This window comes from Rhinolophus hipposideros, assembly GCF_964194185.1.
Source record: "Rhinolophus hipposideros genome assembly, chromosome: 16".
NCBI classification, from domain to species: Eukaryota; Metazoa; Chordata; class Mammalia; order Chiroptera; family Rhinolophidae; genus Rhinolophus; species Rhinolophus hipposideros.
In genome coordinates, this window is record NC_138062.1 from 48376233 (window position 1) to 48389653 (window position 13421).

The window sequence follows — 13421 nt, forward strand, 5'->3', positions numbered from 1 at the left end:
TGAAGCCAAGGGACAGAGGGCTCTGGCCGGAACCACTTTTCTTCACCTTAAAGCTAGGCTCAGATGGGCCGCTGAGGACAAAGGTGTTCTGTTCACAAAACGAGCGGAGCTTTTTCTACAGAAAACCTGACCCTCTAACTCTGCCTTGTCTCTGTGGCTTTCAACCACCACCTCCAGCACAAAAGCCAAAACCTCATTCCATTTCTAGCCAGCCGGTTCTCATCTGACATATGGTAACATCTACATCTTCAAAACGCATGAGATTGCTTCGGGCCTCACCTCCACTTTAAAGATGAAGAAACTGAGGCACAGAGAAGTAATTTACACAGGATGTGGAAAGATCAGGCCTAACCAGCCAGGGTGGCCCAGAATTCTACACAATTTCTGGGGAGTTTCAGTTGGTCTCTGAACCAAGGAAGTCCCCACTTGTGAGCTGAATATGTACCCCCAGGAGGGTCTAATCTTAACGGGCCACCATCTTAACTAACATAAAAAACTCAAGCATAAGACCCACACACTTGTAACGCCTGAGGTCAATTCTATATGGAAAGAAACTACTATAGGTTTTCATTCAAACATGAAGGCATGATACGTGTTCGACAGATGAGATGGACTTGGGAGCCACAAGTACCTCAAAGTTTGTTTTAGGAGGCTCTGAGGACAACCAATGATAGGCGACACCCATGGCTCCATGGGACGGATCAGCATGATATACCCAGGACCCCTCAAGAGACCACTCCCAGACAACCTACCCCAAATCTTGCCGCTTGGCTCTCCCATGACTGTGGGCAAGTTAAAATCCCTGGGAAGCTTTAAGAAGCCATTCGTTTGGACTGCAGCAAACATGAGGGAAACTAACAATGAATGCGGTGTGCCGTGGGCCAAAGGAGAGGCGCGCCGGCAGACCGCTAATGAAGCCCAAGATGACTTCTCTGAGGACAGACCCAACAGGCCACCGCCTTGGGTGAATTCTTCCCACAGTGGCCGCCCCTACAATCAACACTTCAAACAACACGGGGCCACGTGGGTCCCTTCCTTGTCACCTTCAGGCCTTGCATTTCCTGCACCTGGTGCTTCCCCGAGCTGAGTTGGCTCTGAAGCTCGGCCATGGACACACATCTGGGAGCCTGAGGACAGAGCCATCTTGTATTTCACTCCCGTTCTCCAAGCATACAGCAGGTGCTCAGTGAATGACGCAGGGATAGAAGGCACCCTACAGTGACCCCACATGACTGTCATCCTGGGGTGTCCAGCGCAATCTAAAAGCTCTGGAGGAGGAACGCAGCTCTCATTCTCACAGGGAAAATGTGGCAACTGGCCAGACCTTCACTTACTCAGCCAATGCGTTCCGCCTGAGCGCCACTGCAGGTCTGGGGACTCCGCAGTCCACATGACATTCTTTGAGTGATTAAGCAATACCTGGGTGAGTCATGAAAAGGAGGACAGGGCTGCTCTGGCCATGGACGGGGAGTGAGCACTCCTGAGGGTGAGGCAGAGAGGGACAAAGTGTGTGACAGGAGAAGGCACACCAATGCAGTAACACAGGCACAGGTCTGGACACAGGAGAGACCAATGCATGCAAGGAGTTGAAAGGAGGGCAGGTGGGATGGCACAGTGCAGGGGCCATCTTGTTGACTGGCCAAAGTAACTCTCCAGACAATTCACTAAAAGAGCAGCTTATTCGGAAAAGAAAAAAAACCCTCCAGGGCAGTGTGAGAATGCACTTCTCTGGTGGGGCTCCTAACCGGCCGCCCACGTAAAAAAATAAAAAAGAGCCCCTTCCCCAGATGGCCTCCCGAAAGTTTCAACAGGAAGTCAGGACTAGAGCGTTAACAAGGAGCCCAGCTCTGCCCACAGTCCTCCCAGCTCCATGGTTAGTCATCTTAAGATGCCAGTTCACTTTTAGCAATTGATATGCTAAGGATGCTGTGAGCCACAGAAGTTCGGGAACCTCGGGGGTAATGAGAATACAATTCTTTCCCTAAGTTTACAGACCTCCCAACTGAGCACTCCTAATTTCAAGGATACTGTCTGCTATCATCCCAACTCATCTAAGCGACCTGAAAGCATTTCAAGGACAGACTTTATGTAGTAGACAACACAACTGTAATGTTTTTCACATTTCAAAAGAAACTATTTCGTTTCCTGGTGATTAGGAGGTGAGAAAAAGACAGACATGGGCTAGGCTTGGTTCTGAGACTCTGAGGGCAAGCGAGAAAGGAAAAGAGAAAGGCCTTTTGCACCTGCCCAGGAACCGGCTGACTTCTGGACATTCAGTCCCAGTTCTGCCCATTGTGAGAGGCTGAGTAAACATTGTGACACTTTGTACTGGAAGTCCACCTGAAGTCTTAGTCTCCCAGAGGGCCCAATGAAGCCCAGCCTCACTGGGACCCTGCCTCAACTCTGTCCTGTCCATTCCCTCACCCCTGAGCTAAAGTGACACAGCATGTAGACAGCAAGATACCAGGGAAGGCAGGGCAGGTTGGCTAGAAGCTTCCTACATTTTCCTGTGAAATATGGTGACCACACTCAGCAAGCCATCACCACGTCCATCTGTGCCAGGGCCTAGGAAAGCTTATCCACAGGTACCTGCTGCTTCCCTGGCTGATGCTATGCTTACTCCTCACAGCAACATGGAAACAGAGTGGGTGGTGGCCTGGTTGGCCGGAGATCACCTGAGCCCGCATGTCTTGAGTGCTCTGCTCCACGTGCCTCTGCTCACCCAACACAAGGGCGGAGGTGAGCAGTTGATCAGCAGTGCTGTGCCTAGCAGGTCTGTAGTCTGGCCAATGGCACGCCACGTCAACATCCTGGCATTTATTAAGCAGTGGGCCTACCCTCGCTGCAGAATACCACATGGCCCTTGAGCTGGGTCTCAAGTGAGATTTCCAGGAGTGCTATTTCCAAAGAATTTCATCCCGTAAACAAATCAGAGCCAAGGTACTCTTACAGCACCCGGCATGTGTTTGCAATGTGACTCAGTCCACGTCACAGGTGGAATTTGAAGCACGCTGCCTTGCTGACGCTGTGGAGAATGGGGTCAAGGGGAAGAGAGACCAAGTGGTTATTTATGTGTCCCAAGCAATAAGGGGTCCGGTGGGGCTGTGGCCTGAACCTATTTCATGCCAAGCAAAATGCTGGCTGATGCCAGGTGACCCCAGCCCCTCGTGGAATTACAAGTTCACAGATGCATACATCCTTCAGATCCTTCAGACAGAGAAAGCCAACCCCCACCCCCACCACTGCAAGGCTCTCCTATAAAGAATCGTTTGGGGAAAGTGCACGATTCTACCCAGGGACAAAGAAGGGGATAGGAGGCCCTGAGTTGGGTAAAAACCTGGCAATTTCACACTAGTCAATTTGCAGCAAATATTATACTGTCCTAAGAACATCTTTCTTGGAATGTTGATGACAGAAAATGAATAGCAGAAGGTGCACTCCTTCCTGTTCCTAGAGCAGAAACTACTTCCCATTCATAGCCATGGCCTGCTTCACTGTGTGATCTGTGTCAGTCGAGAAGCACACATAGGATTCTTTTCCATCTGACTGGCTCAGGCAGCTGGTGAGAACAGTGCTCGTGTCATCAGCCAGACTGCGCTGTCTGAAGCTTTGCCAGTGGCTGTGAGCCGAGGCAGCTCGAAGAAGCCTTAATCCCGCTTCCCGAAGCCGGTACATGCCCTGACTCCCGCCTCTTGGGCCTGCCAAGCAGGGCCCCGTGACCTCAGACTCAGCTCTGTGGCTTGCCTTGTACCAGCTGCCCCAGGGATGAGCCAGTCTTCCTGCTAGGGGAATACAGATGCGCTCAGGTTCTCCATCCCCCACTGCAGGGGACCAGGCCTATAAGGACCCTGCACTGCAGCCAGGCGGACTAGGAACCAAGCCCCACCCATTAATCAGAATGCCAGCCCCTTCGCTTTAGAAACCATCAGGAGGCCCATTAAATTAGGGTCACTGATAATTTTGCACCATCTTTTCCCTGCAAAAGCTGCCAGCAGCTGGAGGGATGAGCAGCTCAGGTATAGTAAAAGGTCCCATTGTTACATGTGAGTTACATCATGGTGCTGATGGGTAAATCTGGGTGGATGGATTTGTTAATTTACCATGTTCCTGTGATCAGAACGCAGTAGAAACAAAACAAATTAAAACTTTGATGTGGACAAGAAGAAAACTGCTGAGCTTAAACATATCCCAGCAGGGGCAGGCTAATTTTTCCCATCAAGGGCCGGAGAGTAAATACAGTCAGCTGTGTGAGACGAGTCTGTTGCAATACTCCAGCCTGCTGTTGCTGTATCACGAAAGCAGCCCCGACAATCCTTAGACAAGAGTGTGGCTGTGTGCCAATAAAGCTCAGATTGGCCTGTGGTTTGCAACCTGTTCCATAGATTTCTAGACTTTGCGTCAAGGCAAGGAAAACGTATGTGACAACGTAATGTTATATTAGAAAGGCAGAATGCAAAATTATAGATGACATTAAAGATGTACAAGTGGGTGGATACATGGAACCATAAAACGAAGTAAGATATGGTGGCAGATCTGTGAATGACTACACCTATTTACAGTGAAAACCAACCAACCAACCAACCAACCAACCAACCAACCGACATGTATGTAAAAACTGCCTGGCCTTTCTGCAATCCACCCCCTTTAACAAGCCCCCACTGACCTCTGCTGGTGTGGTTGGCCTGCCTCTGGCTGGCCTGCCTCTCTAACTGGTGAGCTGGCCTCCAGGCACTCCAAAGCAGCCTTGACCCGGCCAAGTCTCCTAATTGGAGGCTGGAAGATGATGAGAGAAACATGATGCCATTAATTCAAACTCTGCATTCCCACTGACCTGGGTCTTGGGTTGTACCTTCCATAGGTAAGAGTGACATTTTCTTCTGGTTGCCACTTTTAAAGCTATTACTCCAGCTCCTTACCTATCTTCACTTTTACACTTTTTATCTTTGTTTTTCTAAAACAGTTGGTACAGTGTATGTGGCCATGAGATTAACCTACACTATGATAAAAAAATGCAATGTAATAGGACTGTTAATTCATGCAGAAAAATCCTGCTTTGAGAGGTGGATTCCAAGGTAGCCAGAGCCACGTCAGTCTGCAGAGCTGAGGTGGGCATGGAGGCTGGGTACTTCCTCCACTTACATGAGGGTTTCCTGGTAGGAAGGCAACTACAGAAATGAGGAAAAAGTCTAAGAGTGAGAAATTAGAATTAATCAAACGAGGCTGACAACAGTCTTGGGCTGTCCTTGTATAAACCAGATGGCACACTGGTCCTCTGGAATTCTATTTACAACAAAAGCATAAAAACCAAGTTCACGATTCTCATGAACAAAATGTTGGAACCATTTTAAAACGACAACCAAGGTGTTTCGAGCACATGAAATGCTGGGAAAACACGTCGGCGCCCACCTCCAAGCGCGTGGTCCAGTCAAGCTGTTTGGGAGTTTGGAAGGCCAAGGAGAGGGAGGGAGGCAGTGCGGGTAATCAGTCACTTGCACGGCTGGTGGCCAGCACCGTACAGGGGAGAAGCAGCCACTGTTCTGCCTGTGGCAGAAACGTTCCAGAATGCGCCCGCGCAGCACAACAGCCTGTTATACGGAAGTGCAAACACTGAACGAGTAAGCAAGGCTAACTGGGTGGGGTGGGGATCCCAACAAAAGCGCATCATGTCTCTACGTGTCTCTTCAAAGCAGCAGAGTGGTGGCTAAGAGGGAGACTCAAGGTGCCCCTAGGACCCACCTATGTTCGCTGGGACCAAAGGGGCGTGGAACGAATGGGGCTGGCACAAAAGCTTCCCGAGACACCCATGACCCAGACATCCAAGCAACACTTTGGCCACAACCACCAAGAGCCTCATTGAGAGGAAAGGCGAAAGCAGGCCTTCAATGGCCAAGAGGAGACATGGAAACATGGAGACATCCGAAGACCCAGGAACAGACACATTCATGAAGGACAAGGGCACACATCGATTTAGGGTTTAGGGGTGTAGGAGCCTGGTTACTTTGATGGAGACCTGATGCTTGTAGGCTAACCTTTTCTTTGGTGACATTACTCTTTGACCTTCATTGAAAAGCTGAATTTTTAAAAGAAGGATTTGGGGGAAAGGTTACATCGGCAGCATGAGGCACTCTCTCAAGAAGTGGCTCCAGGAAAGACAACTTTTCCTCTCACCTTGCTTCACCTTTCATCAGGGACAGAACCCAGACAGGGGTGGGGGAGGCAAAGTATCACTTTTCTCAAAGAAAAGGGGAACAAGAAAGTGATATAGTTCATGTCAGAACTGGAGAGACCCCGAGTCTGAGTCCTCGGTTTCCAAAGCAGGAAATGCAAGACTGACCCAAGGCCCAAAGACAACCAGTCAGTGACAGATGACAGCCTTTAAACGTGAGACACACTCCGCGGGCACAGCAAAGGCTGGTGCTCTGAGAGTCAAGGCCAAGGCGCACCTTTCCTCTGCGGTTGGGAGTAAGCCACTCAGCCAGCCACCGGCCAGCACTGCAGGGAGGCCTCAGCCCTTAGCAGACACATTAATAGACACATTCAATGTCTACTCCTGCCCCGACAATCTAACCGTGTCGGCTGGGGATGCATGCTTGGATTTAAATAACCCATCCCGCAAGAACAACCAAGAAAGCAAAGCACTGCACAGGGACCTGCTGCTCTGTGAGAACTAATGTTCTTGTCTGCCATTAATCACCCCTCACTTCCACTGAGGTAAATGACCCCCAGAAGTCCAGCGCCCTAGCTCCTGACACTGACAGAGCCAGCCCTGGTCTGTGAGTCCCAGGGGAGCCACAGCTGCAGCCAGGCCAGCCTCTCAGACTCCGTTTCTGGTGCGCAGTGGAAGTTTACTGCCTGGATGGCTCAGTCAGCTTGTCCTTAGCATCCACGTAGAGCAGGAGCTTTCAGCCCCTCAGAAACCAGAACAGCCACCACAGCGCACAGACACCACACTCCCGATGACCCTGCAGCATTCCCGGGAACGCCTCCATGCCTTTGTATTTAAACTGTAAAAAGTTAGGAAAGTGGAGCTAATTCACCACATGAAGCTTCAAACCAGGCTCTAGCATACAGAATGACTGAATAAAAATGCTCCTTCAAACGCACCCTCCGGGGGTTTAGTGACTGGTGTGCGCACGTGCTCAGGAAAGCTGGAGATGATGCATGCCCACGGTGCAGCTCGAGCCCACGGCCCTTCCACAGCTCTGCACCCCGTTCTCTGGGATTCTGAACTCTCCCAGTTTCCACGCTAGGCATTCTCACCTGGGAGGGAACAGAACTGAAATGGTGTCCCCAGTATGCTCTCTGGGGTCCCAATGGCCTCACACCAATGGTTCCCACACCTCTGTGCTACTAAGGACCTGGGGTAAGGAAGCAGACAAAGGAAGAGTGAGAGGCCTTCTCCCAGATAACCAGTAACACGTTCCTCCCACCCCAACCAAGCCCCTTCCCTCCGCAGGCCTGACACCCAGTGGGGGAGCAGAGGGGTGACCAGGGCTCATGTGCTCACAGGCCTGAGGCTTCATTAGCATAGGACAGACGGTGAGAAAGGGACTCCAGCTGAGAATTCACCAAGAAAATAGGGCTCCAAGTTCTTCAGCAGCCCAGAAAGAGATGTAAGAGGAAGACGTGGGGGAAAGCAATAGTGGGGGCTGCTGCACGGAGAAAGCAGTCCTTTATACTCTCACTGTATCTGCACACATCTGACAGAAATATAATACGGCCACTCAAGCACTGTAAAATTTTCTAGTAGCCGTATTAATGTAGAATGGTGAATAGCATATTTTATTGAACATATAATAGTATATGCCATTCAACCCAGTACGCATGTCCAAAATACCACTTCAACGTGTAATCACTATAAAAAACTGAGACATTTAACCTTCCTTTTCATTTTTAGTATGTCTGAAATCCAAGTGTGTACTCCACACTTACAGCATATCTCAATTCAGGAGCTAAATTTTCATCCAAATTATTTGATCTATATACTTAAATTCCATAAAATTTACAGTTGACAAAGTAAATTAATATATCCAAGATGTTCCAAATGTACTTACAAGTCCTATAATAACTAGATTAAGCACCAGATTTAACATTTAATTAGAATTTAATAAAATTTTGAAATTGACTTCCTCAATTGAACCAGCCATATTCTGATGCTCAAGAGCCCCATGCTGACCTTCCCATAAAGATCTAAAAGGTTCCCCCTAGGGGCGGACGGGTGGCTCAACTGGTTAGAGCACGAGCTCTGGGCAGCGGGGCTGCTGGTTTGATTCCCACATGGGCCAGCGCGCTGCGCCCTCCGCAACTAGAGGTCAATGAGCTGCCACTGAGCTCCCGGGTGGCTCAGTTGGTTGGAGTGCTCAGTTGGTTGGAGTGCGTCCTCTCAACCACAAGGTTGCCAGTTCGACTCCTGGACTCCATTGCAACTAACAGCAACTGGACCTGTAAAGTCCTGTTCCCCTTTCCCAGTAAAATCTTAAAAAAAAGAAAAAGAAAAAGGTTCCTCCTCTATAATAAGCTAGAGGCCAGGGCACACACATTAGGAACTGGGCTCTAGAGTCGCAGGGCCCCAGACCACCACACACTCAGGGCTGGTCTGATCCCACACCTACCACCTTCATCACCCATGCATCATCCTGTGCTATAAATCAACTTGTGTTTTATAAACTTAAATGTAATTATTCAACCATTAATATATCCCATGTCATGTCCGAACCTGCCTGAATGAGTGGCAGGCATTTTGGGAGGCAACATGGGAAATCTTAATATGGAATGCAATGATTGTTGATTTTCTTATATTTAACAAAATGGTTTATTATGGATTTTTTTAGGACAATGCTTTTTAAGGACAATCCTTTTTAAAAAATTGAATAGAAACTTCAATAATCTTTTTATTATTTCTTTTTGTTGTGGCAAAACATACATAAAACTTACCATTTCAACCAGTTTTAAACGCACAGTTCAGAGGCACCAAGTACCATGACACTGTTGTGCAGCCATCAATCCCCACCATCCATCTCCAGAACTTTTCCATCTTCCCAAACGGAAAGTGTCCATATTAAATCCTAACTCCCCACCCTTTCCCCCCAGTCCCTGGCACCCACCATCTACTTTCTGTCTATGAATCTGAGAACTCTGAGTATCTCATACAAGTAGAATCACACAGTATCTGTCCTTTTGTGACTGGCTTCTTTCACTTAGTATGATGTGCTCAGGATTCATCCACGTTGTAGCAGGTGTCAGAATTTCCTTCTTTTTAAGGTTGAATAATATTCCACTGTATGGATTTACACTTCTGTTTATCCATCCACGGGCACTTGGGTTGCTTGCCCCTTTTGGCCATTATGACCAATGCTGCTATGAACATGGGTGTACAAACACCTGTTGTAGTCCCTGCTTTCTAGAGAATGCTCCTATTTTTAAGGAACCTTTGCTAAAGTAGTTGAGGTAAAATATCATGGCTGCAATTTACTTTCAAAGGATTTAGGAGGGGAAAAAAACCCTGTGCGTTCATAAAACAAATGTGGCAAAATGTTAATTGGCAAATCTCCTTTTTTGTAGATTCGAAAACTTCCAAAATTAAAAGAAAAAAATCATTAACTTAAAAACCAGCACCAGCTGCTAGGAAGAGAAAGCCAGTGTAAAAATAAGTACAATGAAAATGACGTTGCTGGCATGGCTGCTGGCGCTTGAATTGCACAAAGGGAGATGAGACCCGATGAGACCTTCTCTAAGTGAGCACAGCACGGTGGGAAACTGCAAGGGTGAAGTGTGTCCTTCTGGAACTAGCCGGCTCTTGGGCTAACGTCACCTTAGTCAGGGATCAGGCGGCCCTCAGTTTGGGGACATCGTTGGGGGGGGGGGGGGAGAACAAGTCCAGAATGAAGGCTATTACAGGAACAAAACAAAACCCAAAAAGGGTGGAGGATGGGGGTCAGACTCAAACAAAACGTTAAGAGGACACTGAATCCCGAATCCAGGAATACTCCCAATTGCGGCACTGCCATGAGGCAAAGCCCGGTAAGAAGGTGGTTACCTGGGTACAGGGGCAGGGCAGCAGGCAGCAGCTGAGTGACAAGGCTGAGTGAGCCCACTCAGGAAGTTGTGTGCCTGAGTCCCCCACAAACTCAGACGGTTCCCCCCTGGCTGGTGCTGCCAAGGACAGTGGAGGGTGCTGGGCAGATGTGAGGAAGTCAGCACACCAGAGCAGACCCCGAGCAGGTTGTGGGGTGCGTCCCCAGCAGATGGAGGGGGACAGAGCTCCGAGTTCACCCTCAGTGAATGGCCTGAGGGAGCTCTTTCACTGGTGAAGAACCCATAACAGTACCATCTGCTGAGGGGAAGAGAAAGGTCCGAGTCCTCAGCGAGGGTCCCCACCACGCCAAGGTGGCGGGGACAGGCAAGGCCTGAGCACGAGAAGCTAAACCACGTGCACTCCAGTCTCAGCGTCTGTAACAACCGGGAAGCCAGAGCACAGAACACACCAGAACTGCAGGTCTGTCTGCTCCCCTCCGGCAGTCCGACTGGGTCCCTCGCACCGCCCCTCAGCCCCAGCGAGGGCTGAGATGCTTCTTCACCCAGGACGCCTTCAAGGTACTCCAGTAGAAATCCAGGCTTCTTACTGAATGAAAACTGCTATCAGCAGAGCTCCATCTGATGAAGTCAGGAGAACAGAATCTAGGAAAGGTGTGGATTGCGGCTGATGGGGGCAAAGTGTGCTTATGGAGGTTCTGGCCCCGCGTCCCCCAGGAGCCACCCATAGCTGAGACCCTGCCCCCCACACAGGAAGGCACAGGGCACTACCGTCCAGCATGTCAGCGGTGCCTCAGCAAAGGGTTCAGGTCGGGTTCCTCAAGTGCAGAGAAAGAATTCACATTTTGTTTTAATTTGTCTCATGGAGAGGTGTGGTTTAAAGGCAGGATGGACAAGGAAAAACCACCTGACCTCCAGGCTCAGATAGGGCGAGGGTATCACACACTTGAACACAATCCCCCAATGACAGACGTGTGTGAGCAAGGTACTTCTGAAACCCAGAGAATGAATGGAGCCCCTGAAGACTTGAGGACCCATTTGGAATAAAAACTATGTTCCCGTCAAGCCCCCCAAACCCCGCCCCAAACCTGATGACATTTAAAACCTAGATTGTTGAGTGACATGCTGATTATTAGAAGTGTACTCAAATGGAGTCGATGTTAAAAATTAATACTGGATCACTTCAATTCTCTTCAAAATGCTGCAGACATAATGGTTATTTTCAATGTGCCTTCACTAATCCTGTTACCATGTTAGACCACAAAAATAGAATTTGTTTCCTTGGAGTTCACGAGTTGCCATAGAAATGGCATCAAAATGCATCCTACTTTCAGGTGAAGAAATGCAGCATGGGTGCTGAAGAAAAGCCCTCATCAAATCCAGTTCAAACTCAAAGCCCTTTAATAATCAGTGAGAGCAAGTACACCTAGACCACCACCTGCACAGACGTGCCCGAGGCTCAGGTGGAGGAAAGAACTTCACTCAGTACAAGTATACAGAACACCAGCCCCATGAAAGACCCTTGAGGCAAACACAACTGAGGTGACCAGCCCCCTGGCTGGGACCCCCCATACTCTCTGCCCCCGGCCGGGCACCCCCCCCCGAGGCAACACAGCTCACAGCACATACACCTCCTTCCCACTCGGAGCCCAGTTTCCGTGTTTTGCTTTGCTTTATTTACACACTGATCCGTATTTATGAAAATGTAAGCTCCCCACCCCCCAACAGACACAGATTCCCACATGGGTCAGGTTCACTATTTCTCGTGGGTAAAGATAAAGGCTATGACAGAACTGATTTCAACGCAAGGTATGATTTGAGAGGTTAAAAAAAAGAGTTCTTTATAAATAAGAAAAAAGGCTACTGCATTCCAGAGGTAATAGTCCCAGTAGGACCTAGACGAAAAGAAGTGGGCATGATGGCACTTCAGAGCCTGCAAGACCCGTCAAGGGGTCGTGGAAGGGTTCAGCTTGCTGCTTTTGTCAACTCTGCTCCTGTCATCTGACTACTGTCCCCCCCCCAACCAGAATACACCTGGCCTGCCCTGCTTCTGATGTTTGCTGCCCCTTTTCTCTGATATGTGCTAATATGTGTCTGTCTGGAATTGGTCTCTAAGGAGATGCTGTGGAGATGAAGCAGCTGAGAAACAAGGGGTTCAGGCTGGCCAAGCAGCAGGAGCGTGCGGAGGACCGGTACACCTCTACCACCTGGCGTGCTCCTGGTTTAGTGAAAATTTTGGATTTCTGAGTCAGCCATTCAACAAACAACTTACTGTGTATCTTTCAACACTGCAGGCTCTTGGGATTAAGCATAAAAACACCTGCCCTCACATTTTGGCCTGGAGGTCGGGGGTGGGGGGAGGACGGTTGAGGACAATCAAGAATGAAAATAACCAAAACCATGTGATGTACTACGGAGAAAAGAAAGGCACGCGGCACATGGGATTGGGCCTTTTTAAAGTCCCTCCTCCTCAGAAGTTTCCACAAGCAGGCTCTGTGGTTCCTGATTTCATTTCCTCCATATGATGCATTAAATGGGATAAGTGTTCGCCCAGAGAAACTTTCTTCACTGAGACATCTCATTCATGTATCAATTACTCTAAAGCCAGCTCCCCGATACACATCTATTTTTGAACACGGGGGTTTGTGGCTTACTTAAAATCACAGCTTCTAGTCAGTGACAGAACCTTTACACTACCATCTTTAAAAGATAATGAAAAAGAACAGAAATCTTTCACCTTTGAGAATTTACAAATAACACAACACAGCTTGTTAAGCCAGTTGCATGCTACAACTTCACTTTTTAACTAGATGACAGCATATGCACATTTTCCAGTAAAGTGTGAGAGTCAAGTGTTGGATGCCACCCCCTCAGGCAAGTTAGAGTGACAGCAAACCCTAGGTTTACATTGTTACCGCCAGAAAAATACTAATTCCTTTTGAAAGTAACAGAATGATTCCCTAAACAAAAGCCACAACTGTAAGCAGTGTTGAACAGCTACTCAGTGACCAATTTTTCATTTCATAAATATGTTCCTCTTTTAATTGGGAATGCAGGCCAAGAGTCCCCTCGTTATTGCTACAAACCACCACACTGAGTGACCATACTGTGAGAATTCTATCCCAGAATTCTCAGAAGTTCCACAGCTCCTATGTGCCAAAGGCTTCAAGTCACAAACCGTCTAGGGGAAGTGCCTCATGACCCCTTATCTGTGACTGCAGACTCAGGTGCCTTATCTATCCCCAAGAGTCTCTCTGCTGCTGGAAACGGAAACCCAGAAGCTCTTGGCATTATTTGGACTACACAACAGACCATAAAGAAAGCTGCCTGCCTTGTAAAGCACTGTGAGCAAATAAGAAAACATCTACAGATGATTTTTTGAAAAGCCC

General features: G+C 48.6%; 1 protein-coding gene across 6 annotated transcripts in view; it reads right to left on the reverse strand.

Moving 5' to 3' along the window:
- Positions 1-13421, reverse strand: part of BRD4 (bromodomain containing 4) — a gene marked incomplete at its 3' end in the record, with an annotated part of 77464 nt that overhangs the window by 36831 nt on the left and 27212 nt on the right. Inside the window, exon 1 of one of the 6 annotated variants that reach the window (XM_081077029.1) lies at positions 4664-4677. The exons of the other annotated variants lie outside the window; for them this stretch is intronic. Of the gene's footprint in view, positions 1-4663; positions 4678-13421 lie in introns of those variants that run through there. 6 annotated transcript variants of the gene reach the window in all.